Source organism: Microtus oregoni, unplaced genomic scaffold, assembly GCF_018167655.1.
Source record: "Microtus oregoni isolate MIOR12 unplaced genomic scaffold, Mior012 000058F_ref0000040, whole genome shotgun sequence".
NCBI lineage: Eukaryota > Metazoa > Chordata > Mammalia > Rodentia > Cricetidae > Microtus > Microtus oregoni.
The window spans coordinates 4,239,675-4,267,321 of NW_024543834.1; positions in this window are offsets into that span (position 1 = coordinate 4,239,675).

The following is a 27,647-nucleotide window of genomic DNA, read 5'->3' on the forward strand; positions in this document are numbered from 1 at the left end:
GTAGATTCACCTTTATGGCTTATGGGTTTGAGGCCAGATTTACTATACCAAAAATAAGCTTTCTTGGGTTTAGTGGGTCTTAAAACCAATCAGAAAGTAGTTGGCTACCCCTGTGAGATTCATGCCACTTTTGCACCCATAGGCATACCTTACTTGGCTAGTCATGATTGTAGCTCACAGAGTTCACAGTGGATAAGACTGTTAACGATTCTCCTTCCTAGCAATCTGGTGTTTTAGTTTCCTCTCTGGTAGATAGTTTTCAGAGTACCAGCTCCACCTTGATCTGCCTGGCCTGTAATTAGAGTGTGGTCTCTTCAGCAACTGAGCTATAGCATCAAGTTCTGTTGAGCAATCGAGAGCAATGGCAATAGACTGTATACTTTGGGGGATTGTTGGGACACCCTTATCTGACAGTTCTAAGAGCAGAATTCTACATCCAGCACTGGGACTTTTATTTGGCAACCTATAACTTCTGGCGGGAGGCGAGTACTGTCCCTCACGTGAGGAAACTCCATTTAACAGCCTCCCTCCCCATATAACACTTGTAAACCAGGGGACAAGAAGGCTGATATACTGAATGGTCACATGTGGACACTGGACTCAGCCTCTTTTCTGCAGGAAATGAGTTGACTATGTAGACAGTTTGCTGAGGCGAATATTCCTTTGATCACTCAAGCAATGCTCTCCGCCCTAGAATGTACTTTGTCTAGCCAGAATGACAATAAGGAAAGCTCTGCCTGGTGCCCGCATGCCACAGAGTAGCACCTGCTTCATTCTCTGTCTAATGAAGTCTTCACAGATGAAAGCACAACATTCAACTATAAACAATAATCAACCCCAATCTACCAGGAGCCAAATTATATGTTTGTGGGAATTTAAAGAGCTGAAAGTACCCTCTTGCAAGTGGTGGTGGAAACCATTCTCAGACCAGTGTTTCTGACAACATCCCAGGACCTCGTCGCAAAATTAAAAATAATAAAATGAATATTCATTATGACCTTGTGATCTGCCAAATAGTCTAAATAGACCACTTTCAATTCATCTCCAGAACCAGCATGTGGGGCAATTGTTTCAAATCTACATTTCCAGAGTCGTGAAGCCCAAATAGAGCTGCTTCACTGCTTGATACTCAATAGGCAATGGCTGTAGAACTGTACCCAGGGAGCCTGCTAACAATAGTAGCGTGACTTGCTACATGACACCCTTTGGGAATGTCTCCACTGTGATTTGAATGCAAGACTTTCTGGTTCTTAAACAGCTGTGTTAGTTATTTAATAAAATATCAAAAATTGATGTTTAAAATACTTGAAGGGAAAAGATGGTTATTGTATCTATTAGACACTTCTACATAGACTCTATCTTCAACGCTTTCAAGACAACTAGCATTCCAATATGTGACTTCCATGTAGGGAGATTGGCAAGCAATACACACAACTTATGGTCTTTAAGAAGGATATGAACCAGGCATTTTTGTGAAGTGCTTGCCTTTGTATGTGGAATTCTTCAGTTCTGAGTTCAGGACTAGTTTCTGGTAATGGACCAGGGTGATTGTGGGATACAAAGAAGACTCAAAAACGTTTACAAATATTTACTTTTTTGTTAACACTTACTAGAAATTGTGGTTGGACAAAACACACTCCAGTGTGTTTCTAGCAGTGTCCAGAGAAGAAAGATACAGGAAAACTTAACTAACACAACGTTGAGCCCCTGTGTATGGAGATGCACACAGCTGTGCATCTGCACCATCCTAGGTTCTGTGAGGCACATTTTGAGGAGTGTGACCAACATAGGTCTGAAGAACTGACAGCCTACCAAAAGAGATTAAATGAACCTGAGGACAGTGGAAGGGGCGAAACATCACATATGGTGAGCCTCCAGTTGCTCTTGTCAGGCCCTGCGACTGCAAAGGAAATGATCCCCGAGAAGACCCTGCTTTCAGTGTGTCTTTGAATGAGGATTGGGAGGGTGATAATTAGGTCCTGAAATGTGAGTCATCTTCCACAAAGAGCCATCTGGAGAACACAAACCTGGAGTGACAGGAAAATCCCCACAAGGAAAATTTTGCAGTGGAAGAATTAAAACACAAGCGGGAGCAAATACTCAAAACTAAAGGGAGAAATAAACTTCGGGTGTTGAGGAGGCAAAAATAAACAGAAAAGACAGCCTCACCCAAGGCCAGTGCAGGCCACACTAAGAAGCTCGCATATCCCTTTAAAAGCAGTAGGGAACCTCAAGAAGATTTGAAGTCGGGAGATGATATGATCTGATTTATGGTTTTTAAAATACCATTCTGGCTACTGCACGGAGAATGGATAGTTGCTAGGTGAGCAAAATGGGAGAAGAGATCATTTAAGGACTATTGGAGTTACTCAGGAAGAAAATAAAATGAGCCTGCCTCGAGTACATTGGGGAGACAGACTGGAGATGTAGCACTGTAGAAGAGCAGAGAGAATGTGCTGATGGATTGGCTATAGATACAGAAAGGAAAACTTATGGATTAAAAAGAAGCCAGGTCTTTGTCCCGAGCAGGCAGAGAAACAGTTTGCTCCAGCACTAGATTGAGAAGGTGAGAGAATAGAATAAAGAGCTCCCAGATAACCATTCTATTTGCTGCTTGTATTGTTTCTCTGATAAAACACTTGGCAACGGCAATTTAAGGAAATGTTTCTTTAGGCTCACGTGCGGATCAAGAGTACTGTTCATTGTGGCAGAGAAGTCATGGTGGCAGAAGAGTCAGGAGGCTCATCACACTGTGACCACATGGTCAGGAAGGAGAAGGAGAGAGAAAGAGGAAAGAGAGAGAGAGAGAGAGAGAGAGAGAGAGAGAGAGATGAATGAAGGCACTCAGCTCTCTTTCTCCTTTATATTCAGTGCAGGACCCAAGCCGTCGGGATTGCACTATCTGTATTTATGTTAGGTCTTCTCTTTTTAACTTATCTCACGCGGAATTTCCTCCACAGACATGTCCAGAAGTTAGTCTTTTATCTCTTAGGTGAGTCTAGATCCTGTCCAGATGTATATCATCAGTAATCATCACAATTGTATTAAGTCAATTGGTGAATTAGATGTCCAAGCACAGATTCCTACCAGGCAGTAGAATTTGTAATTTTGAAGCTTAATGAAGGAACTAAGACTAGGGGTGCATATGCTGAAGATACAGTGGAACAGAAGAAACCACAGGAGGAAAGTAACCTGAAATCAAAGTTAGCGGATGAAGGGGTTTCCAAATTTAGAGTTGGGAAAGAATAGCAACACAAATACTGAATCCATATGAGCAAGAGGCTGAAGCAATGGCAAAAGCATCTCACTCATCTGTTTGTTCAATAGACATCTATAGGTTGTGTACTACATTTCTGTCTTTTCTGTCAGTGGTAATGTTGGTGAGAGGAGCTCACGCTGTTCAAGATCATCATGTTACTGTGTGGTCCAGAAAATGAGAGAATCCTGCCACATATTGGGATGGCAAGGAATGAAGATGTAGAGCACAAGCTCTTGAGAAAGGTGACATCTGATGTGATACGATATGGGACAGTAACAAAGAGGCAGGTAAGAGGCCCGGGGGTATTTTATTCAAAGCTTTGTCAGGGTGAAATAGTTTGCTTTGCCATAGCATAGAATGCAAGAGATTAGTTAATGCCCATAAGCACCAGATAAAAGCCATACTCACTACAGTCAGTGGAAACTTTGGAGGTCGACAATACCTTGAAGGGCTTTAACTTGGGTGTGCACAAATAGATATGTTCAGAAAAGTCATTCCGAGCAAGAGGAGTACCAATTAGGACAAGGCAGAGCAGGTGGTTAAGTTTGAGTAGTGCCTGGGATATGCCATAGACTCTCACACAGCAGAGGATAAAGAAAATTGACCCTATTCAAAACTTTTATACAATGTAGGCTCAAAAATATATTTGGGATATGAAATGGAAAATGTAGAGAGGAAAATTCAGAAGTTCTGCAGGAAGCAATTTGTTAATGGCTTGAGTAACCAGATGGCTATCCTCTCCATTCACTGGGAAAACACAGCTGCCTCTGAGCTCACAATGCAGTCAAGTTCCAGCGACTTCTCTTTCTGTTTTCTGTGACCCTAAAAGGGTTATTTGATATATGGGGAAACTTATATAACCTTCTTCAACCCTGCTTTTTCAACTTGGAAAATATGGACCATCACTATTTGTAAACAGCTCCTAAGAGGATAAAAGAAATGATATTCACAAACCCTATGTTAACTTGCATTATGCACCATGTGGGAGGCAAACTTATGGTACCCAAAGCTCTCTATATCCAAGTCCTTGAACCTCATGGCTCTGTTACCCTATACACACAGGTAATTAAGTCTACAAGGTAGAAATCTTTTGCCAATTGGATGACATTTAGAAGTGAGACTATCTTGTTGTCCACTAACAATAAAAGGCAACATATGCTTAGAAAAAGGCAGAACTATACCAGCATAAGGACACTATCTAATATTATTGGCATTGCATAAGGAATAAGAAAATTTTGATAGTATCTAAAAACTGACAGGGGCAAGAAAAACAGATTCTCACTACAACCTGCAGAATGACTCACAGCCCATCTACACCTTGACATTCACCGTAGCAGAGCCATCTCAAGACCTTTAACACAGTCAATAAGATAGAAAGCACTGATGTGGGATTCCTCTCTGTGTGCTGTGGTTACCATTAACGAATAAAGACACTGCAGTGGCCTGTTGTTAGAGCAGAACTTAGGTAGGCAGGGAAAACTAAACAGAATGCTGGGAGGAAGAAGGCAGAATCACGCCATGGAGCCGCTGGAGATAGACGTGCTAAAACTTTGCTGGTAAGCCATGACCTTGTGGTGATACACAGATTAATGGAGATGGGCTAAATTAATATGTAAGAGTTAGCCAATAAGAAGTTAGAGCTAACGGGCCAAGCAGTGGTTTAATTAATACAGTTCCTGTGCGATTATTTTGGGTGCAGGCTAGCCAGGCGGCTGGGAAGAAGAAGTGGCCCCCTCCCTCCATCAAGCACCATTTTTAAGGCACTAACTTTGTAGAAGGATAAAAAAAAGAAAGCTAGAATCCATTGCAATAAAAATTACAACATTGAAAGTACTGTAAGAAGTAAGTTAGACAAAGGAAGGAAGGGAGAAGGTGGAGAGAAACGGGTTGGATGTTTTTGTTTTTGTTGAGTGAGCATTTTCCAGTGTGCAAGGATGAGAAAATGACAGGCATGTTTAGGGAGCAGCAAATGGTGAGATGGACCTTGCTTAAGCTGTGGGTGAAGATGACCGCAAAGCTGAGACATCTGATATGGTTCTACACACAGTAAGATTAATAGCTACTTTCAAATAATGGGTCCACACAGCCCTTCAGCCAGCCTTCCCATTATTCTTTTCTTTTATTTTATTTTCTTTAAGCTGTGATCACATTTAAAGTAAATATAGGGAATCAAAAGTATGATTTTTGAGAGATTCCTGCGGACTCTGCTATTGGGAGTGAGGATCACTAAAGGTGACTCAGACGTGTGTGAGCTCTTCTCAAGCTGCCTCACAGCCATCAAATGATAGCCTCTCTTAGGAAGACAGTGGAGCAGAGGTAAAAAAATAATATGGCTCAGGTTAGCCATAGTTTATTGGCAAGAGTTGACTCTGTTGTCACTGTGTTCAAAACAAGATGGATCTCTCCGGATCTCTCCGGGAAAGACATTTCTCACCGTCTGTGACATGGGAATGGCTGTACTACCCAGCTCTCCTTGCAGACTGCTGAGATCAAAGTGGGGACATGAAGGAACTTTGTAACCAGAAAGAATGACGCATCTTCTGCCAGTGTTCACTAGACCCACAGTTCCCAGTGGCACCTCCGTTTCTCTTCCGTTTCTTTGCTGTCTGTTTGAGAGTTTAATCACATATACCCATATAATAAAGCTGTCCCTTTATGTCCACCTCTTCCTGTCTCCCCAATGTTTACTATTCCCTTCCCAATCAGCTGCCTACTTTGATCACTGTTTTGCTTTCTTGTTAAACAGATCTCTGAAACTCGCCCATTTGACGGCCAGTTCCATGATTCTAATTGCTCATGCATAATCTCAAAGCCTGTCAAATAAAGCTCGGGGGAGGAGACTCACCTGAAAAATATGAGCAGGCAGCAAGACTGGTATTTGATACCAGAGAGTTGTGCTGGAATAAATGTTTATTTTGGGTTGCATTTTCTGTTCCAGAACCAAGAAAAAATAAAAGCACTAATGAATTAACAGGAAATTTCATTGGTTATTTACCAATGATAATTTCACAATTAATTGAGATGACTGTTCCTAAAATTATATGTTCAGAGTAAGTTTTTTATTGAGTTCATCTTTCCTTTTCATAGCCCTATTTTTGAGGCTTATACTGATTATTTGTAAGCCATAAAAATACCCACCGCATCCACCATGAAACCACTTCTGCCACACATAAATGTAGAGATTTTACAACTATACTTTCCCAGGGCCCCAGTTAGATAGCATGTTGCCTTGTGTCTGGAATGATCAGGCAGGTGAGTTTAATCATCAAGGTGACATTTGACATAATACATCCCCTCTGGACTACACAACTAGGAGGATTCACTTGTAACATCAATGAAGTCTGAAGCATTACCAGGCAGGGAAACAACCATGTCCAGATGACACAGGCATATAGGGTAGCAAAAGTATTGTACCAGCATCATGTCTGCCACTGGACAACATGTAGATCTCAGTCCTGCGCATCCAAGCAAGAGGATCTGGCAGTAAAATATCAGCAGAGCCATTCCTGGATGGCAGTTATCTCGCTGTAGTCCATTCTTACCCAATGCATGCACCTCCTGCCCACCTTTGTTACGCTTGGGCATCTACTCTCCACCAACAGTGCCCTCGGAAGAAAGAACTCTCTAAAAACCAAAAAAGTGTAAAATCTGGAAATATAGTTTTATGTGTTTTAATATTCTTCTTTCCAAAGTCCAAGAAAGTTGAACCGGCCTTGCGAATCACAGACCACCTGAGAGATACCATGTCACCTCCTGAGTCTTCGATTTCCTGTTTGTTATCTATGTGACAAACAAGGCTTCATGTCCCAGAGCAGGATTATGAGGCGGTGGGAAGTAAAAGTCCTTCTCAGCTCACACGAAAATAAACCCCCATCGAGATCAATGGTAGTACTCACACACAGTTAAAACAATCAACACAAGGAGAACAGCTTACCAGATAGTTTCAAAACCACACTTTAAAGCCAGGAAGTGTCATTTCTACACACAGAATCTTAGAGAAAACCCCAGGAGGCCTCTTCTGCTAAATTGGAATATGCTTAGCATCCTGGGTATCTCTTTTATCTGTTACTCAGGATTCTACCAACACTGGCATGGCAACATCTGGGTTGAGAACTCAATCTTAGGGCTCAGAAATTAGATTTGTCAATGAGAAGGTCAATGTCTCTTTCTCATGAACACACACACACACACACACATCAGAACCTGGCTTCTGTCATCCTCATTCTCTCAGGACAGCCTAGCTATCTTGGATCTCCCCTGAGAGTTCTAGTTTGTTCTTGTCTGGAGAAGACACAGTTTCCAGATAGGAAAACAGGTTAAGAAAACACGTCAGTTACTATTATCACCACATCTTGAGTTGATTTTCCTATTGAGAGTCCTCTGTGCTCATTCACCACAGTTCCCTTCTTGGGAAAACTCAAAAGCTGTAAGCACAGTGAAGTCTCTCCTGCTTTGATTGTCTACTCAATGCCTTGCTTTACACTCCCATTAGAATGTAAGGCATCACTTCATGAGAGTTTGCTCAGCCTCTTGCATTGATGTTATTCCATAAGCTCCTTTCACACAAGGATCTTGGGTTATTCATCAGAGGGCAGGGCCTGCCAGAGCCAATCCATCACAAAAGGTAGTGACTAGTAGAAAGGATGAATGAGCACATGAGCAGTTCAAAATGCAAGTTGTTATAGGCAGCTAAGGATAGTCATTGTTGTAAGAAGACTGGTTTCAGAGATCAGTTAGAGCAAAGGTCTTCTGTTCTGACAGCCTCCCAGAATTTTCCCAACATGACAGAAGGTAGGCAAAAGTGAGAGAGAGAGAAAAAAAGAGGGGGGGGGGAGGGAGAGAAGGCGAGTGATTTACAGACTCATTACTCATAGTGGTTTGAAAATTTTTTGGAGTTATCTATAAACCCAGGAAGAGTTCATCTTAAAATAATTAAAGAAATCACAAATCAAGAAAGAAATTAATTGAAGACACTGATGTAGCTAATGTTATTGCCGGTTATAGGTCACATAAACCCTTAATGTGGTCATGCATATTTTGTACAACTAAGAAGTCAGGGCCATCATATACAGCAAATGGGGCCAACAGAGAATTGACTGTATGGTTGACTATAACATTTTAAATACCTTGAGAACTCAACATACAACATACAACATCAATGCCCTGCTCCACACAGTGAATAAACCACCTGGCAGAGAAGTTCTGCATCCATGTCCACTTCCTGAGCTCACTGAGCCCAAGGGGAGAGCTGAGTGACCATAGAACCCTGAAGTCCTTTCTTCCATTTCAAGCTCCTGTTACAGGCAACCAAACAACTACATTTTAATTCCACAAATAAGAAAATGCACGAGTTTCCAGTACCACGGATCAAGAGAAGCAAAAGAGCATAGAACACTGTGTGATTAATCATCTTCAATTATAAATGTGGATAGCACCACAGACTTTTGGTTTAGGCCATGCTTTCCTGGTCCCTGTATCTCTTAATAGAAGTACGGACCCATTTTCTTTAGCTACAGCTCTTGAGTTTCATTTCCTCTTCTACAAAAGGAACATGATTGTCCATACTTTTCATTTGGGCAACAGCCTATATATCTAACAGTTCTCTACCAAGTGTTCTCTGATCTTGATATAAAGATAAAATTGTTGTTGCTATGGAAAAGAAGAAGTGGAAGAAAAGCAGCAGAACGATGAAACAGAAATGGGGATAGCACTGATTCCCAAAAGCGGCAGGAACTAAGGTACAAGGAAAAGGGAATAGGAAGCGTGGAAAGAAAGTGGGGAGAACCATCTGACAATAGTCTCTATATATACAGACTGACACACAAACTGGAAAAAGTTTTCTCCCTTGTGTAGAATGTAAAACTAATACTCAAGAGCTACAGATTCAGAAAGTAGGGTCATAGTATTTCTAGAGAAGGGGGAAGCAGAAAACATGTCTCCTGGTTCTTAAGTCTGGCTTCATCAGAGGGAATGTAGACTACGGGAGAGGATTCCTTAGGATCCTTTACATAGTCTGGCAACTTTATCTCTGCACCTGCTATTTGAAGAGAAAAATTATCTTCTACCTCAGCCTGGGCAAGCTATTTAATAGATTAGACTCGGAGCTAATCTATTGAGGTAGAGCCAGCCTAATGCAGCATCAGCTCAGCCACAGATTATCTGTACATGTATCTATGTGCAGGGTCTTGTTGGTGAAGGCATTGATACCAAATCTAACAATCTGAGTTTGATTCCTAGGACCCACATGATAGAAGAGAACAGATTCTCATCAATTGACCTCTGTTCTTCCAACACACACACACACACACACACACACACACACACACACACACACTGCTCCTAAATAAATAAAACAAAATAAGGCTCATGTATTTTCTGCTAGAGGAAGTAAAAATTCTGAGGAAGCAGAAGTGGAGTCTTGTGAAACCCTAGGATGAATGCCAGTGCCAAGAGTCAGATGAAACCACAGGAGAATGGAGTCCAGGTCTTGAAGTATCCAATCTACCCTAGATAGGAGTCTCACTTTTTCCTTTAGGGTTTAGCTTGAGTCAGTTCTTCTCAGAAACCTCTCCTGCCTTTTCCATCTTAAAGCCATAATCATATCCCATGTATTGCATGTGGTCACCACCTTTTTCTCTCCCGGTTGTATAAAAATTTGTCTCTCTGAAACATCCCCTGGGTAGTAAGATTAACTTCATGACTGGTACCAGCAGTAGTGAACAGCTGTTTACAATTTCCAAGAATTTTGAATCTTTCATCTCATCTGAGTCTCTCAACTCAAAGGGCAAGTAGGGTAGAAATCGACAATTTCATAAGTAAGAACCCTCAGTTCCAACAGTTCGACAAAAGTGAGCAAACAGAGAAGCCTACCTCCCATTTCTAATTCCCTAAAGAACCTTGACAGGTTTCCTGCTTAGAGGAGGCGAGGAAGCCCACCAAAAGGATGTGTACTCCCTACACTTCAGTCTCTTCATGCAGCCTGTGCTTTAAAGTTCTTCAATAGTTCACCTTTTCTCAATGTGAAAAGCTTTGGGAACTACTTACACTAAAATTCCTATCCATTTTTTTAAAATCACGTTTTGTTTAAAAGCTTGTAATGTTGAGAGTAGGATAAAATAGTCTTCCTTAGATAAGAGCTCTCCAGCCGGTTGAGTGATACTAAATGGTCAGCCTTTGAAGCATGAATTATATAGACAGAATAGGCTTTTTAAAAAGTAAGTTAAAAAAAAGTAGAGGCAATGGGATACATAGGAGAGTTTGTAAGGTGAAATTATACAATTATAATGTCAAAAATATTTTAAAAACCAAATAACCATAATTTTTAGAAAAGCATGTGGTTGCAGTGAGTTCATCATTAAAGTACAGTTGAGACATCTGCTACTTTATAACTAGCCACTAACCATAAAGGAAAGGCAACGTGGGTGCTGAGCCTTTGTGAACTTGCAGATTCAGGACTAGTTAACTACTACAAACCTGTCAAAATGTTCTGAAACCCTGATCCATCATTATTTCATGAGCATGGTGAAGAATACTCAAGTGAACCATATGGTCAGACCTAGAATGTTCCCCGTAAGCCTGGAGTAACAGATACCTGCCACTAAGCCATGGAAACCCTTGTTCTGTTGCAGGATTTCTCATTATGGACTGTCCACATGGCTGCAGTCTGGCAGGATTCTTAGCAGCCAACTAATCACATTATACTTGAGCTCACAGAGCAATGACTTTCCCAAGTCATAAAGTAACTTCAGGATGATACTCAGAGTGGAGTTGTGGAGTCAACAGTCTGAGGCTAAGTCCTTTTCTATTTAGTTTTGAAAACATTTAGATGAATTTACTTGAAATCAAAGCAATTATAACTTAACTCCTTTTAAACGTTTTTAAAAAATCTGCAATGTAATCCTTATTTTGTCTTTTTTAAAAATCCTTGGAACCAGGTAAAGTATAGAATAGGAGAAATTGCACAGATGTCTTCAGAGTTTAAGGAAAGAAATTCTGAATGTCACTCATGACATTTGTTTTAAATTTTGAATAAAATGCAAATACGAGCCAGCTTTTAGGGCATAGCACTGTTAACAATTTGCACAGATTAACAAACAGGAAACATTATAGAAAATAAAGCTTGAGGAATTTGAAGATGAGGGTGGAGCCACAGGGGAGATTAAAGAAAGTTGTCAAGGCCAGCAAGGCCAGGTATGATCGGAATGGAGCATCTGGCAACATTGGTCTATTCACTGATGAGTTTGAACAGCAACCTGGCCCTAGCACTTCTTAGAACTGCCTTTAGTCCTTGTGCCTTTTGAATTGTTTCCTTAAATATTTATCTCATGCCGTGTTCTGCCCTCTGAGAAGTAGACCATGCTAGTGTGACCAGTCCCTTTGCAAAAAGTAAACCAATCTGGGGGAGCTCACCAGGGCCAGCTGGACGGGGACTGAAAAAGCATGGGATAATAAAACCGGACTCTCTGAACATGGCAGACAATGAGGGCTGATGAGAAGCCAAGGAAATGGCACTGAGTTTTGTTCCTACTGCATGTACTGGCTTTGTGGGAGCCTAACCAGTCTGGACGCTCACCTTCCTAGATGTGGATGGAGTGGGGAGGACCTTGGACTTCCCACAGGGCAGGGAAACCTGACAACTCTATGGACTGGAGAAGGTGGGGGAGAGGAGTGGGGGGAGGGGGAGGGGAGTGGGGGAGGGGGAGGGGAGTGGGGGAGGGGGAGAGGAGTGGGGGAGGGGGAGAGGAGTGGGGGAGGGGAGAGGAGTGGGAGGCTGGGAGGAGGAGGAATTTTTTTTCAATAAAAAAAAAAGTAAACCAATTTGGGAAGGAATACAATGTTTTTGTGTCACCAGGAACCATCAGCCAGGAAAGCCAATAGACCTGATTGCCACAGGGCACTGTTGAGACTTGATTGGGAAATCACTTGACTTGCAGAAATGCCAAACATTTGGGCATTGTGTCACCACACTGTCTGAACACCTACAAAGTTCACTTTTAAAAACTGCCTGACTGAGATAAACTAACAAATAAAATCACACAAAAGTATCTTGTTACATTTGAAGTACATTTGCAATTTTATATTGGTCTTCCTTTATAACACACAGCCCTTGGGTTGCAAGTTGAACAGGTTTGTGGGTTCACGCCCTCTCTTGCACAGTCCCACACCTAAGCCTTATGTATCTACGTTAAAAGGAGTGACATGATTCAGAAGAAATTATTAGTCATCTTGTGTAACCATCTCCTATTATTTGAAACAATACATCCTGGAGGGAGGCTCCTCTAAGACCCAGAAAGAACACACACACACACACACACACACACACACACACACACACATCATCATCATCATCATCATCATCATCGTCATCATCATCAGGAGGTTTCTCAGATGTAGAAGCCCTCTATGGCAGATCCCCATGGTCTTCAATGCAGTAACAACTTTGAAGAAAAGACTCTTTGCCCGACTACTGAGCCTCACAGAAGTCAGGCACAGTACCCTGGGGATGTAGGTTTGGGAGTTATCACCAATGCATCAGTGGGCTTTCTGTGAATGGAGCCACTCTTGAGCCTTCTGTGTTTGTAATTCCTCAAGCATGCTCCATAAGTAAGCCTAGTCAACTCATTGCTTCACAGTGGGAATCATTACTTCAGTCAGCTTTTTGCTCCCATCTCAGCAATGAACAGACATTCATTCACATGCCTCAGGAAAACGTTACACAAGGGTCCACTTGCAGGTGCTTATAATGTGAACTTTGAGATCCTAAGACACTGAATAATGGCATATTTGTTTCATGGAAAAAATCTCAGACAAACCTAATCTGAAGCACATAAAACAAGCTTCCAGGCCATTTGAACCATTTTCTACCATAACAGGCTTTGGGCAAGATCCTGGATTCTCTGTACCTCAGCAGGAGGGGTCATCTCGAATGTGCTGCTGTTCAGTCTTGTCACACCTTGTACACCATCTGCAGAGGCTACAGGCATCGCAGGAAACATCTGTTCCCACCACCCACCTCCAGCGCATCTACTTTCTGAAGACCCTGGGACTATCATGTGTAGGCTAAAAGAGTTCATTCCCCCTTTGGCCTAGCTCATTTTCCAAGATCCGGCTGATGTATCCTGACTGGCTGCATTGCTAACACATTGCTTTATATAATTATGCAAATGTGAACGCTCTTTGCAAACTGACAGTAATTGCCAGACTGAAAATTCACTACACTGGTCATATTTCCTGGGAGCACTCCTTAGGAGGAGGGTGAAGAGTGACCTTTTCATTTGTCTGAGCAAATATGAAAGAAAATTATTGACTCTGTTTTTTAAATATTTACTTGCTTCCCGTCAGAATAATTTACATCAATAAGCGTATCAGGTGCTTGTGTTCATGGCGTGCATTGGAATTTCACCCTCCCTACCACTCAAGGCTATTTTCGTTCTAGGGCTCCAGCTGTTTAAGCTCCTCTGCCACCGGGAAATGAAATTTGTATTTAAGATGTTACATTCTGCAGGCTCTATGCTGAGGAATGAACCTTCTTAACATCACCCTTGGAAAGAAACCCCAATCGCACATTAGCTTCCCACAATTCTGTTGAGACTCGGTTTGACCTGCCTTTGTTTTAAGTTCTCTGATAATTTTTAAATAAACTTTCCTTCCTGTCCATGATCGCACCCATGTGCACCTTATCAATAAGCTGGAAATGCATGTAGCAAGGGTGATTAATCAATTGAGCCTGCTGTGATTAGATAATTAATAAAGGAAACGTACTTGACAAAAGGGATAGATTTTAAATTTTTAATGCCTTATCATGAATTAGTGAGCAGAATTTTAATGGGCACTTCAACTTCCTACTGTTCAATTTGGCAAGGAAGAAAAAGGCAGCCTTTCTGGATTTTCTGGGCAGTGTGGAGAATAGTGAACATCTGGCTGGATCCAGGAGGTGGTGTTTCCAAGCAATGAGCTAAGCTGATCATTGTGACATTCAGGCCTCACTTTACCTGTCTGCACATGCAGGGGTAACCAGCAATGGCTAATATCCTTGGATATTTATCATTTGTTCTTGGTATACAGTGGTGAGCATCAAGCTGAAAATCTTGCCATACTGGACAAACATTTTCCCCCTGACCTCCACCTCAGTCCCACAGAGAACTTGGTGTTGTACTCATAGTACTCTACAGCCAGCCAACCAAACAAAAGAAACAGGGGAAATAAGATGCTTACCAAATTCTATTTCTCAATTTAGATGTCAGAAAATGCCTTTTTTGAACTCTTTAAAAAATTCTCAATGTCTCAAGGGGTAGAAAATCATTATTTAAATACAAGGTAGTTGAGTTTATTAGAGACTTAATAGTGTCACACATCTGTGCATTTGTCCTAGACCTCCAGATTAAACTGGGCTGGCTAGCCCAAGAGTTAAAGAAGTCCACCGCCTTTCCCCCTCCAGTAGTGGCATTACAAGTATCCACTAGCATGCATGATTTATAAATTCCCAGGGTCAAATTTCATCTTTAATTTTGCAAGGCAAGAATTTTGACATCTGCACCCTCTCCCTAGACCCCAGGCTAAAGAACTATTCAACAACCCTAAAACACTGCAATTCCTTGAATTGTTATAATACTAGAAGATATACAAGATCACATTTTGCTCTAAAATTCTACAGAATTGTATAATGAAAGACTGCCCAAACCCATATCTAGATATTTTTAAAAATTATAGACCCTCTTAAGATGGCTTTCCCTAACGAACTGAGCTTTCTGTTTGCAAAAAGGTAGTAGTGTCAATTTTAGGTTGAAGGCTGGCTCATATGTTTTTCCAATTTAATCTCATGATTAATTTGATAATAGAAGAGCCTAGAATTTTATTGAATTACGCTCTAATGACTGCTATTACACCTTGAAGCTTTACATTTCTTTTCTAATTGTGATTTACAAAACAATCTTTGAACAGTTGACTTATTTCAATTGTTATGTTAATGTATTTTTGATGGGGAAATACAGTATACTAACAGACTATGAACCTTTATGCATTTTGTGTACAACATACAGAAGAAATGACAATTGCATACCTTGAATTACATTACAGGTACCTTTTATTCTGCTGCCTCTGAGAAATGCAGGTAAAAGTGACATTGCTTATCCTGTTGTTTGTTGTCACTACCAAGCATACATAATGCAGCAGCCATTTGAAAGCACCACTGATGGGGGAGTGTCATATATCAATCTGTTGATTTCATTGCTTAAGCAATAAAGAAACTGCTTGGCCCTCATAGGTTAAAACATAGGTGGGTGGAGTAAACAGAACAGAATGCTGGGAGAAAGAAGCTGAGTCAGAGAGTCGCCATGATTCTCCCACTCCACGCAGATGCAGGTTAAGATCATTCCTGGTAAGCCAGCTTGTGGGCTATACAGATTATAAGAAATGGGCTAGTCCAGGTGCGAGAGTTAGCTGAGAAAAAGCTAGATATAATGGGCCAAGCAGTGTTTAAATGAATACAGTTTCCGTGTAATTATTTCGGGGCATAAGCTAGAGCTAGCCATGTGGGCAGCCGGGTGCCGGGGACGCAGCCCTGCCGCTCGTATTACAACACACCACTCTGAAGTAATTGGAATTCATAAAAATTAGTTACAATAATTGACAGCTTAGAGATTGATTATTAAAAAGAATGTAAGATCATGTGATATAATTTATTCAGACTAAACAGGTTATATTTGGGAATATATATATTTGTAGCCATAATTTTAAAAAAGGACCATGAATTTGAATGATATCAAGGAGGGGTGAATGAGATGGTTTGAATGGAAGAAGGGATGGCAGAATTAATATAATTGTAATCTCAAAGTAAAAGAAAAATACTGCTTCTTAAAAATTAACTAAACTTTACAAATATCACACGGAAATGGAAAATGGAATTCAGGTTATTTTTTCCTTCAATTCCTAAACAACAGATTTGTCACATGTAAGGGAAAATAAATTTCTCTAAATTTATAGAAAAATGGAGGTTATTACAGGAACAATTAAATCAAATGAGACAAAATAAAGCAGAATAAAATGAAGCCCATTATAGATAAGTATGACAGAAAATTCATGCCACATGGATTTGCTAAATGTAGTAATTGGGGTATTTTTTATAACCTGGAATAGATTACAGTGCTCCAGATAAATGACTTCATCTAAAAAAGAATTGCGACTATTATTTTTCATTTTTTCAACTAATAAATCGTAAATTGTTTATTCGTTGTGAAAATTTTTGCTGAGTTTTTCAGACCATGGCATAGAATCATAGAATGTTAGAAGAGTAGAAATGGGTAAAGACTCAGAAATGATCCAGTGACAGGGGCCCTTGATTGACCACTGTTGAGATGGAATCAGAAACTCGCTTTGCTTTTCATTTCTAAGTAGGATGTTTACTGACTTCCATGATGCTTCAAGAGCATACTTGGCACAAGGTTTCAGTGGCTAAGAGCATGGCTCCTCAGGAAGAAAGTGGACCATTGTACTGAAAAGAATTGTTTCTCATGGGAAAGAAAACCATGGCTTCCTTTGAAGATGCAGTCCAGAAGCTTCTATCCTAAGTAGAACATCTGGTGTACCTATATAGAGGAGTCTGTCTAAAAACTGGCTTCTAGGAGGGGTTCACTCTGCAATAGACTGGGGTGACGTCACCAGGAACAACAGGTACTTATGGCAGAGTCATGGTCTCAGAGATAAAATACTTTTTTAAAGACACAGAAGGGAATTTAAATAACAATATTTTTGGTGTTTGAGGCTAATTACTTTAAAGGGTTGGGGGTGGGAATTGACAAACTGAAAAATGTCAGCCTTTTTCAGGCGCTGAAGAAGAGGAAAGAGCAACAGAAATGCCATTCATGCTTTCTGATTTAGAGGATAGACAGCAAGCAACCTCAGCGATGGAGGAGCAGATGTAGGCAGGGATTCTTGGACTGTGAACATGCCCAAAAGCCTTAGGGGTGTGTCCTGGTGTGAAAAGGGGAAGTGAAATCTAAAGTTATACCTTTTTGAATTAGAGCTCGGAAAGCGGCAGGCCTCTACAAGCAGTGTACCAAGGGAGGGCCTTCTGGAGACTGTAAATACATTCCTCATGACAGGGACAGACATTCTGATCATTGCCTAACATGCCCTCAGATACATCACATTTCTTTTCAACCATATGGCTTCAGTCTTTCCTCATGGTGGAAAATAAAAATTTTCTACTCGTCACAAGGGGTCTTGACCCTTGTCTGGAGAACGGGAGCACCTATCATCTACACCCAATGCTAATGCCAACCAATGAAGATGCAATCTGTAGAGACTAGTGACAGTTAACCATCCTGTTTGTATCAGAGCATGGCATAAAGTTGGCATTCTGGCACCTGAAGCAGGTCTCCAGACATGGGAGGTGTTTTCTGTCTGAATTAGGAAGGATCTCACCAGCCAGGAATCACATTACTTTTATCAGAGGAGGCTCATATGAATAGCCATTACATCTCAGATATAATGGGAGTAGTTGATTGTAAATGGTCTGTTTTATTCCCCATCTCGCTGCCTCACAGCCTCTAGCCACAAGCTGCTCCGAGAAGCAAACAAACTCCACGAAGGCTCAGAGAGGACTTGGTGCTCAAAACAGAGAATGGGAGGAAAGTATGGCCCAAGATTCAAAAAGCTATGTGTACCTTCTATAGCAAGAACCATGAGCAAAATCCCTGCTAAGGCTAATCACTGCATCTTTACTTCTTTAACACCCTGAGACAATTGTTCATTTGAGGGGAAAAAAAATAAGAAAGGAAGGAAGAGTAGTTAAAGCGTGAAATGTGAGGGCAAGGTTACCATGGACTCTAGTATAGTCTGTTAGATAGAAACTCCTAGTTTATCCACAAAACCCCACTTCAATGGTGAAGGGGGTGATTTGAAATACACCGCAAAATCAAAAGGAGAGGGTTGTAAAAGTTAAGGTAGAGAAATGAGGCCAAAGGATTTTTCCGTTATTAAGATTATAGCTAATGCTCAGGTTCTAGTTATCCCAAGCACTGCTCTGTAACCTCCATCGCCCCTCACTCACCTTCAGTAAATGTCAGTCACAGCGTCGGTTGAAGCCACTTTTGAGGATTAAAAACATAGGAGCAGGCCTTTTAGACTGAAGCCTATGTACTAAAGTCTATGACATTGGTGTGGTAGGAGGCAGAAACCAGGAACCCAATGAAAAGGCACTTGTGAAGCAGGCTCAGTGAGCACAGGTTCCCACGTGAACCTTACTGGTTACTTCTCTCATTGCCATGACTTGCTACCTAGGGGCAAACAACCTAAGGGAGTACAGATTCACTTTGATTTACAGTTTTAGAAGGCATGCAGTGCACCAGGTGGGACAGTAGCCACAAGCTGAGGTAGCTAGTCACAATGCATCCACATTCAGGAAGGAAAGAGAGTGAGATCACGGCCTGTGCTCAGTTCCTTCTGTCTTCTTCATTCAGTCTGCAACCTAGTACAAGGGATGTTGCTGCAGACAATTAGATTGGGTATTCTTTTCTCAGTCAATACTTTCTGGTAACACCCTCAAAGACACACAGACTCTGAGGTCCGTTGCCATGGAGGTTCTAGGTCCCAGAAAACAGTAATCTCCTGCATCTTCATCTACACTTCTGGCACTTGCCTGCCTCTGGAGAGCTGGGACAGGCACACACTCACAGCTCATATGAGCTTGGTCCGTTGTTTCCAGGGACGCAGTAGAGACAGAAGATCTACCATTCAGTACAAGGGTGTTGTCGAGGTTCAGAATATCGTGCCAGGGCAGATATACTCTCTTCTGCTTAAAAACTATTTAAAACATTTAAAAAAGAAAATGAGAAAGAAAGGCTGCCTTCAGTTCACATCCCAAGAAAGCACAAGGCCGGGCAGTGGTGGCACACGCCTTTAATCCCAGCACTCGGGAGGCAGAGGCCGGCGGATCTCTGTGAGTTCGAGACCAGCCTGGTCTACAAGAGCTAGTTCCAGGACAGGCTCCAAAACCACAGAGAAACCCTGTCTCGAAAAAACCAAAAAAAAAAAAAAAAAAAAAAAAGAAAGCACAAAAAGGAGCACAACAAGAGAAATAAAGCATTAAGGGACATCGATTTCCAGAAGGAACTAAGATAGGCTCTGAGTGCTCACAGCTGGTTTCTGCTCTTGGAATACACATTTCAGAACACTCGACATGTTCTACAGTTTCTTTGATACCTACAAGTGAGAAAGAGAAGTAGAAACTAGGTCCAACCATTGTCACCCAGCACCCAGATGACTGGAAAACACTTAAGTCTCCCGAAGAAGACCTAGTGGTGTCCTATGCAATGGGAGGCTTAGCTGAGCTATTTCCAAATCTGAGAACAAACTATATAAGAAGCAAGTGATAACTTTCAAAGTCAAGTGGGAGAAGGAAAATACAAACAAGGTCCATAGTTGGGGGCGGGGTGCATAAATTTGAGTGGTACTAAGCCATGCAGTATGTAGGGAAGTAGGGTCATTCCGACTACTTGATTAAACAACTAATTATGATTATGAATGCTGTATGACGTAGCTAATCTGATTAAGGAAGATGTGTGAAGCTGTCATATTACACCTGCAACAGCAGAGTGATGCCTATCGCACTGGAATGTCAGGAGAAATATTTCACTTGGGTATATAGGTGTTGCCTCTGTGACGACTTCTTTAACATCTATCCAGTCTGCCCTTGGCTTCCCTGAATATGAATTTTTATCTTTCTTCTTGTGTAGAAAATCTCTAGTTCTAGAGTTTAAATGTCCTGCATATTAATTCTGACTTGGTGTTTACAAACAGGGGTTTCCGCAAGCATGGTATTGATCCTCCCTCATCCAGGGTTGCCTCTCAGGTAGGTTCTGTGGGGATAGGATGGGAGCATGTGTGCAAGTCACCCAGCAGGACTGCCTCACATGACACTCTCCTGGTGATTAGCTGCTGTTAGTACCCCCAGGTATCCTCGGTAATTCCAGTGTGTCAGACTCCTGGTGATTAGCTGCTGTGAGTACTCCCAGGGATCCTCAGCAATTTTCCAGTGTGTCAGACATATTTGCACTATTTTATTTTTATTTTATTTTTTTTTTTTTTTTTTTTGGTTTTTCGAGACAGGGTCTCTCTGTAGCTTTGAAGCCTGTCCTGGAACTAGCTCTTGTAGACCAGTCTGGTCTCGAACTCACAGAGATCCGCCTGCCTCTGCCTCCCGAGTGCTGGGATTAAAGGCATGCGCCACAACCCATCTTATTTGCACATTTCAAGAGCTCTCTACCTCTGCTGATAACATTAAAATCTCAGCTAGCATGCGGTCAGAATAATGAGACAAACACATGGTTTTGACTTCCTAATGTTGTCAGCGTTACATGAGCAGCCATGATAAAAGCCAGCAAAAGAAGGAGCACAGTCAAGAGATCAAATGAGGAAAGTAGGAAGAGAGGAAAGGAGAAGGAAATAGGATCCTAAGCTGACGATATAAAATGCTTCAGAATTCCAAATGTCATTAGCTCCAGCAAGAACCAACAGTCAAAAAGTCTGGGGCAGTGGTTCTGCTGGCAAAGGGCTTGCCACACAAGTGTGAGTACCCAGATTTGATGCTCGGCACACACAGAAAAGCTTGGCCTGTGCCTGCCAACAATGTCAGGGCTGGCGATGTGAAAACCAGGATGATCTCTAGGAATCTCTGGCCAGCCAGTCTTGCTGAATCAACAAACTCCAGGCTCAATAAGAAGTCCTATCTCAGAAAGGTAACTAGATATGAAACTATCCATTATAGCCTGATGGGCTCTTCCAAACTCATGGCCATGCTAGTAATTCTGGATAGACTCAATGGGCTTCAAAAAAGAATAAAAGAGGAAGGAAAGAAGGATGGAAGGGAAGGAGGGAGGGAAAAAAAGAGATGTATGAAACTGTCAAAGAACACTTTCTATTAAAATTTCAAAAATTAGGTTGAGAGCAATTGGAGAAGACTTGTGATGTCAATCCCTGAATCACATAGTCAGGCACACACACATTCACATGTACCTACCCCCTACACACACGCACATAAGTGCACACACACACACACACACACACACACACACACACGCATACACCAAGATGTCATAAGTAGAAAACACCAAAAACCCCACTCCTGACTTCACTGAACAGATTGGAATCAAAATGCAGACTAAAAATATTGTTTAACTTTGTGTCAGATTATTTGCATGGGTGTCTAAGAAATCTGAAGAATTTGTTTCCTCTTGTGCCCCAACATCCACAATATCTCATTATATAAATGCAAATATTTAAAAATAAAGAAATCTGAAATACTTCTGATTGAAACATTGAATAAAATGTACTTGACATGTCTTAAAACAGGTAGACAGCTGAACATTACAAGAAAATATGAGCCAGTGGTGATATGGATTCTCAAAGATGGGGAACAGTTCCCAAAGCTCGTGCTTGTCTATGTGGTCAGCAGCAACTTATTTCCCACAATGTCTGTCTTTTAATAGTCAATATTATGAATGCACTTCATTAAGCTAAAGCCTGTACTTCCCACTGAAATAAATACAATAAAAGCTAAGATCTATTGGCAAGAACATCAGCCAATTGTCTACTATGTATTCTGGGGTAAGTATAAAGAACCAAAGACAGTTGCTAACAATGTTTATCTGTAATGCTTCAACAGCAACAGATACGCAAACAGCAAGCAAGCTCAAAAATGACAAAATGTGTCACTGTTTGCCCTGAACTTTGTTCATCTAATTTACCACCTCCCAACGGCCCTTCAAACACAAATAAATATTTCTCTCTGATGGAAAGCTAATTTATTTTGAACTCATCTGGTACAAAAACAATGCTATTTCCATTTTCACTTCAAATTATTTGCTTAAAACGCAAATCTAAGACAACAGCTTTAAAGGTAAGCTTGTGTGGACCGCATAGAGACGCGAACAGTCCTAAGTGAAAAGTCCAGGTCTACGTACATTAATTACACAGAGTAGATATTAGGAAGCCAGCCCAGTAGGTGGATATCTCAGAACATATAACATGACTTGCTGACCATGCTGTCAGACTGGTTCTAAGCTCCCTGTAAAACAATAACAATTGTTCCACCAACAAAATTATCGCTTACAGAAAGAGCGATCTGATGAATGTCACCTCAAATAAACAATAGCAACAAATCAGATACTAAGACACTGGTTCGACTTGAGCTATGAGAGTCAAGGCTGTTTGTATACTTTCGTCTCATCCTGTATCTCTGGAACTAGAACAATCCTGACCCAGCAAAAGTGCTTCAGACACGCTGAATGGGCTAATGAAGAGCTTTGGGGAAATCGCTTTCAAACAGCTCCCTTCAGAAATACCATGATTTCCCTTTCCTTCCCGGGAGTCACACCTGCCGCTTGAGCAATTTGCATGAGAAAGAATGTCCTGCTCGGTGAGAGCCCTTCAGTCAAGGATCCTGTGTGTCCCTTCAATCAGTTAAACACAAACTATTTCTGTCTTTTCAGGAGGAAAGGGAAGTCAGCTCCAGGACCAAGGAACACCAGTACTAAATAGTAAGCTCCGGAATCCTCCTGCTTTCCCCAGCTGTGTGGCCTTGAGGTCTCAGAAATAACCAACTGCTAATAGACCTCAAGCATTTCTGTAGCTATAGGAGGTCAGAGATAGAGTCAACAAGGAAGGGAAATAAAGTTGAGAAACGGTATGTGTGTTTTTCCCTTCCACAGAAAGAAGAAATCGCCTTTAATTTGCCCACACACTATATTGTGCCTTAAAAGATCAAATCAAAGTACTTGAGAATGGTTGCCACATAAAACAGCCGATAGCATCTTTATGCAGCCAGGCTCATGCCACTCTATTTCAGTAAATCTGCAGCTTATGAAAAAGAATGTGCAAAAAGCACTGGGGGAGAAGAGAGAGACGGGAACGCCCAGCCGCTAATAAAGAAGCATCTGACATGGAAGACAGGAAGAAAGTGGCCAAGGGTTTTAAAATGTGATCCAATTCAGAACGCTCCTCCGGGATGTCACTTTAAAGTTGAATCAATGTAGAAGCTACTGGTTTTTGTACTTGAGCCCCCAAATTTATACATACAAATAAAAAAAAAATCCTTCTGCTCAATTTTTAGCTGGTAGAGAAGAAAACAAAATGGTGATGTGGAGGGGAGGAGTGGGTCAGTTTTAATTCCATTCTTTTGGGGATGGGAAAAGATTATAAACAGGAGCTGTCGGCTAATCATTTGTTCTGAACAAACAGAAATGAATGTTTCAAAGAGTTCAAAGCATCTTGTTTCATCAAAAGGAAAAACAGGCTGAAAAAAATACACTGAATTCAGACAACAGCACAAATGCTCAGGGGATCAACAGGTTGGACCATCCCCCTCTGTGTATCCAGTGACCCTGTCTTCAAGGTCGACCAGCCCGAAGGATTCACCAAAGGGTAACAAATGTTACTGAAGACTGGCTTTTTTTTTTTCAAAAAAGGAACAGAAAACAAAGCTGGACAGCTGGATTAGAAGCCCATGTTGGAGCAAAATGCCCAGAAACAGCACAGTCTAATAATAAAGGTATACACCGGCTCAGGAGAATAGAAGAGAGAGGGCTGCCAGCTATGCGCTAGGACACAAAATCACAATTCTCCCCTGCAGGCTCTTTGGTAGTATGTCCTGTAATAAGCTAAAATGATTGCAATGAGAAATAGGTAAAAGACAATAACATTTAAAAACCATATGTCAGTGTATTAGTAAGACTTTCGTACACAGAACTTCAATTTTCTGGTTAAGAAACTCCTTGCCTGCTTAGACCATTTATTAATCTATTGGTCCGACTGTTGGCCACAAACTCCTCAGATTCTACCACGGATCTTGAAAGACCTCTTTAGGCTGCCGACCTTCCCACCGTGATTCAGAGCCTGCTTTAAATGCGGAGGCAGGTGCATTGCCGCCATCTGCCTCTGCGAATGAGGATCGTATTGGTGAAGAGCACAGCCTCCAAAGCCTTGCGAGCTGGCTTGAAAGGTGAAATGTCTGCTGCCCAAGCCTGGTGGCCTGTGTTGGATCCCCAAAACTAACACAAAAGTAGAAGGAGAGAATTTACTCCAAAATGTGGTCCTCCGATTACAACACATGTGTTGCAGCAATGTGATACATCCCACCCACCCACCCCCGGCTCCACTTAATTCCAATAATTTTTCAAACATTCTCTTAAAGGATTACAGCATCCACTCCATAAATGTGAATACATATGCCAAAAGGTGTGGATAGTAACGCAGGTCACAGGTTTGGTGAAAACAGGGGAAGTGTTTTAACACATTCTGTTTGCCTCTCCTTAAAATCCTTGCAGTTCTGTCCCAGGTGTCATGAAGGCTTGCAGGAGCCAAGAATTCATTCTTCTACCTGCTGAGTTTTACCATTCAAAGTAATTTCAAGAAATAGTAGTAAAAAGGGGGAATGTGAAGTCTTTACTAATTCTAGAAATTGTATAAGAACCAGTCACCTGGGGTTTCTTGATAAAACCAATTTGGAGACTATTACACAGACCTGAGAACCAATGAGTGTCCTTCTCAAGTTCTTTCTTATAATGGGGTCTATAGACAAACTTCCGTGGTTTCTTACCCACTCACAGGCGGCATACCATGTGAGGACAGTGGATAAATGGAGTATTATCCCGCTAGCTTCCCTTTCACTGATTGGTGCACCAAGAAGAGAAAGAGAAACACAGCTCTCAGCAGCCATAAGAGTAGGGGCCCAAAGAAAGTTTTATAAAAAGAAAAAAGAAAGAAAGAAGCAGGCGTTTCTGCACACAGTGTTCTCTGTTCGCAGGGAAGAGAGCATGCCTTCTCCGACATAGGAAGAAAAGCCCCCTCTCTCATTTCCAGATTCTCTTAAACTATTATGTCAAAGACCAGGAAGTTGGTCAGCAGGCATACCTAGAGAAGAAGACTACTGGTGCATTGAAGGGCCCTCTTGTTCTCTTCCCTATGACATAAACAATTCAAGCATTTACCCAGAAGTCCTAACAATGAGCCAGAATAGAACATTAGCTAAATAAGCCTCACCGAAGCTGAGAATTCATCATGATTCTCTAACTCATTTCAAGTTAGATTCTAGCCACTCCATCTGAGTACGGCAAGACAAGGTGTGCGTTGTACACAGATGTGAAAATGTCCCATCTCAATGTGGATCTTCCCATTCCTGCATTCCAGAGGACGCGAAATCAAAACAAATCTTCCACTGAAAGGCTAGAGAACGGAAATCAAAGTTCTCTGGAGCCTGTGTTAGAGAAATAGTGATTCCCCCAAACTCTCTGGAGCCTGTGTGAGAGATATAGTGATCCTCCAAAGTTTCTGGAGCCTGACGTGGAAAAGAAACTTTGAAATTTTAAGTAGAATCGGAGTATAATAGAAATTATCCTTAATTGCCTGAGTGGACCCAATGTAATAGTCACAGTCTGTGGGTGGGAAGGAGGAATCTGAAGCAGGGGAATGACAGTGTAGGAAGGACTTAGCCTTATGTTGCTGGTTTGGATAACAGAGGAAGAAAATAAGAGGTAGTGAGTATAGGCAGTCTCTTTGAAGCTACGGAAGGTAAAGAATTCTCCCTGCAGAAAACTCTAGGCAATGGTAAACCTGCTAAAACCTGAATTCCAGCATATTGAGACCCATTTCAGGCATATAGAAACAAAAGATAAACGTGGCTGCTTGAAGCCATGGCATATGTAATTATGTCTTAGGTCTGCCCAAACATGATTAAACTTTTTTCCATTTCACATCTTCTGTCTCAGCCAGATGCTGCACACTGGGAGGTAGGGGCCACCTTATTCTAAACAGTTATAGCTGTTTGCCCCTCTCTGGCATGGTGTGTCAGGAAATCCAACTTTCTTAGCTCCATTTCCATGAGATTTGGAAAAGAGTTACAGCAGCACATCAGTTCCTACACAGAGTTGGCAGATGACACAGGCCACCATTCTGAGGTAGCTCTCGTGTACAGAGCTGCTTCCAGCTCTTCAGATGTGAGCCAGAGAGTACACAGTCCACTGTGCTATCTTCCTCCAACAGTCACAAAGGCGGGCTCACTTTTATAGATGCCTATACTGTCTACGTAGTGTGGCAGGAAAATAGGGCAGAGAGAGATTTCAGAGACATCAAGGTTAATGTATGAAAGAAATCAGTGCCTGGCAGTGGTGGCACACATCCTTAATCCCAGCACTGGGATTAAGAGATGGTTCCAGGGCAGCTAGGTCTGTTACACAGAGTCTCTGTCTCAAAAACAAAACAGTGACCGAAGACCGATGCCTCTCCCCTCGCTTCAAACTACCAGTAGGAGAACACATCATGCTCAAGACAAGCTTACATCTCTAGACACGGGAGGGTAAATGACTCATAAAACCTAGCCATACTTGTGGCTGAGGGACCATCCAAGTTCTTAACCTTACATTTCTAGCTCTGTCCTATTTCCTTTCTCCAGACTGCTTCTCTCTTTCTTAATAAATTAACTCGGCTTCTAGCACTGTACACATGTCCCTGGTCCAATTCTTTGTTCTGGGACATAAAAACCTGGAAATCTCAGCTCATGCCCTCTGGCTCCAGATCCCTGCTTGTAACAGCAGGGTCAAGATCTAATGCCAGTGAAGACATCTCCTACTGAGAGCGGAACTATGACTTTCTGATTTCTTGAAAGAAAAATAAATGTCTGTGGCAAGCCTCTCCAGGAGGGACAAGTGCCATATCCTGCCCTCTTCCAAGTCTCAGACACTCTCTTTAGCATAGCCCCTCTGAAAGTTTCTCTCCATTGTTGAACTGTGCATTCCAGAACCAAAGAGTGAACTGTGTGCTCTCTGTCCAGAGACTCTCTCTCTTATGAGGCTTACCCACATTTATACGTCAGATCTACCTCCATCCCTTCTTTCCTTGAGACTGTTTAGTCTCCACTCACAGCAAGAATCCCAAGCACATTTTCCCCTCCACATTCATGGCTTCCAATCCTTCCTCTCACAGTCTGTAGATTTACGGGACTTTTGTCTTACAGGTCATCTTGCCCATCATCTCCATCGGTCTCTGTTTAAAAATCCCCTTCAGCAAATTCCCAGATGTCAAAGCATGCGTGGGTACAGCAGTCAGGTCGAATCAACATGCCCAGACCACATGCTCCTGGCCACGCCTCCCATCCTTCGATGCTAGCATTTTTTCAGACTTTAAATAGCTTTTCTTTCTGCAACCAAATTTATTTCTTCTATCTCTTCTCTATCATAGATAGCTAAGTCGCTGAGGGATCTCTTTTTTCTCTTTTCATCTTCTTTCTCAATAGCTGGATGAAGTTGAACAGACTTTAACCCACTTTCAAAGTTCCCTCTGTCTCTTCTACACTCTTCTACACTTGTGGAACCAAGCGTGGCAGCTGGATCATTAGCTT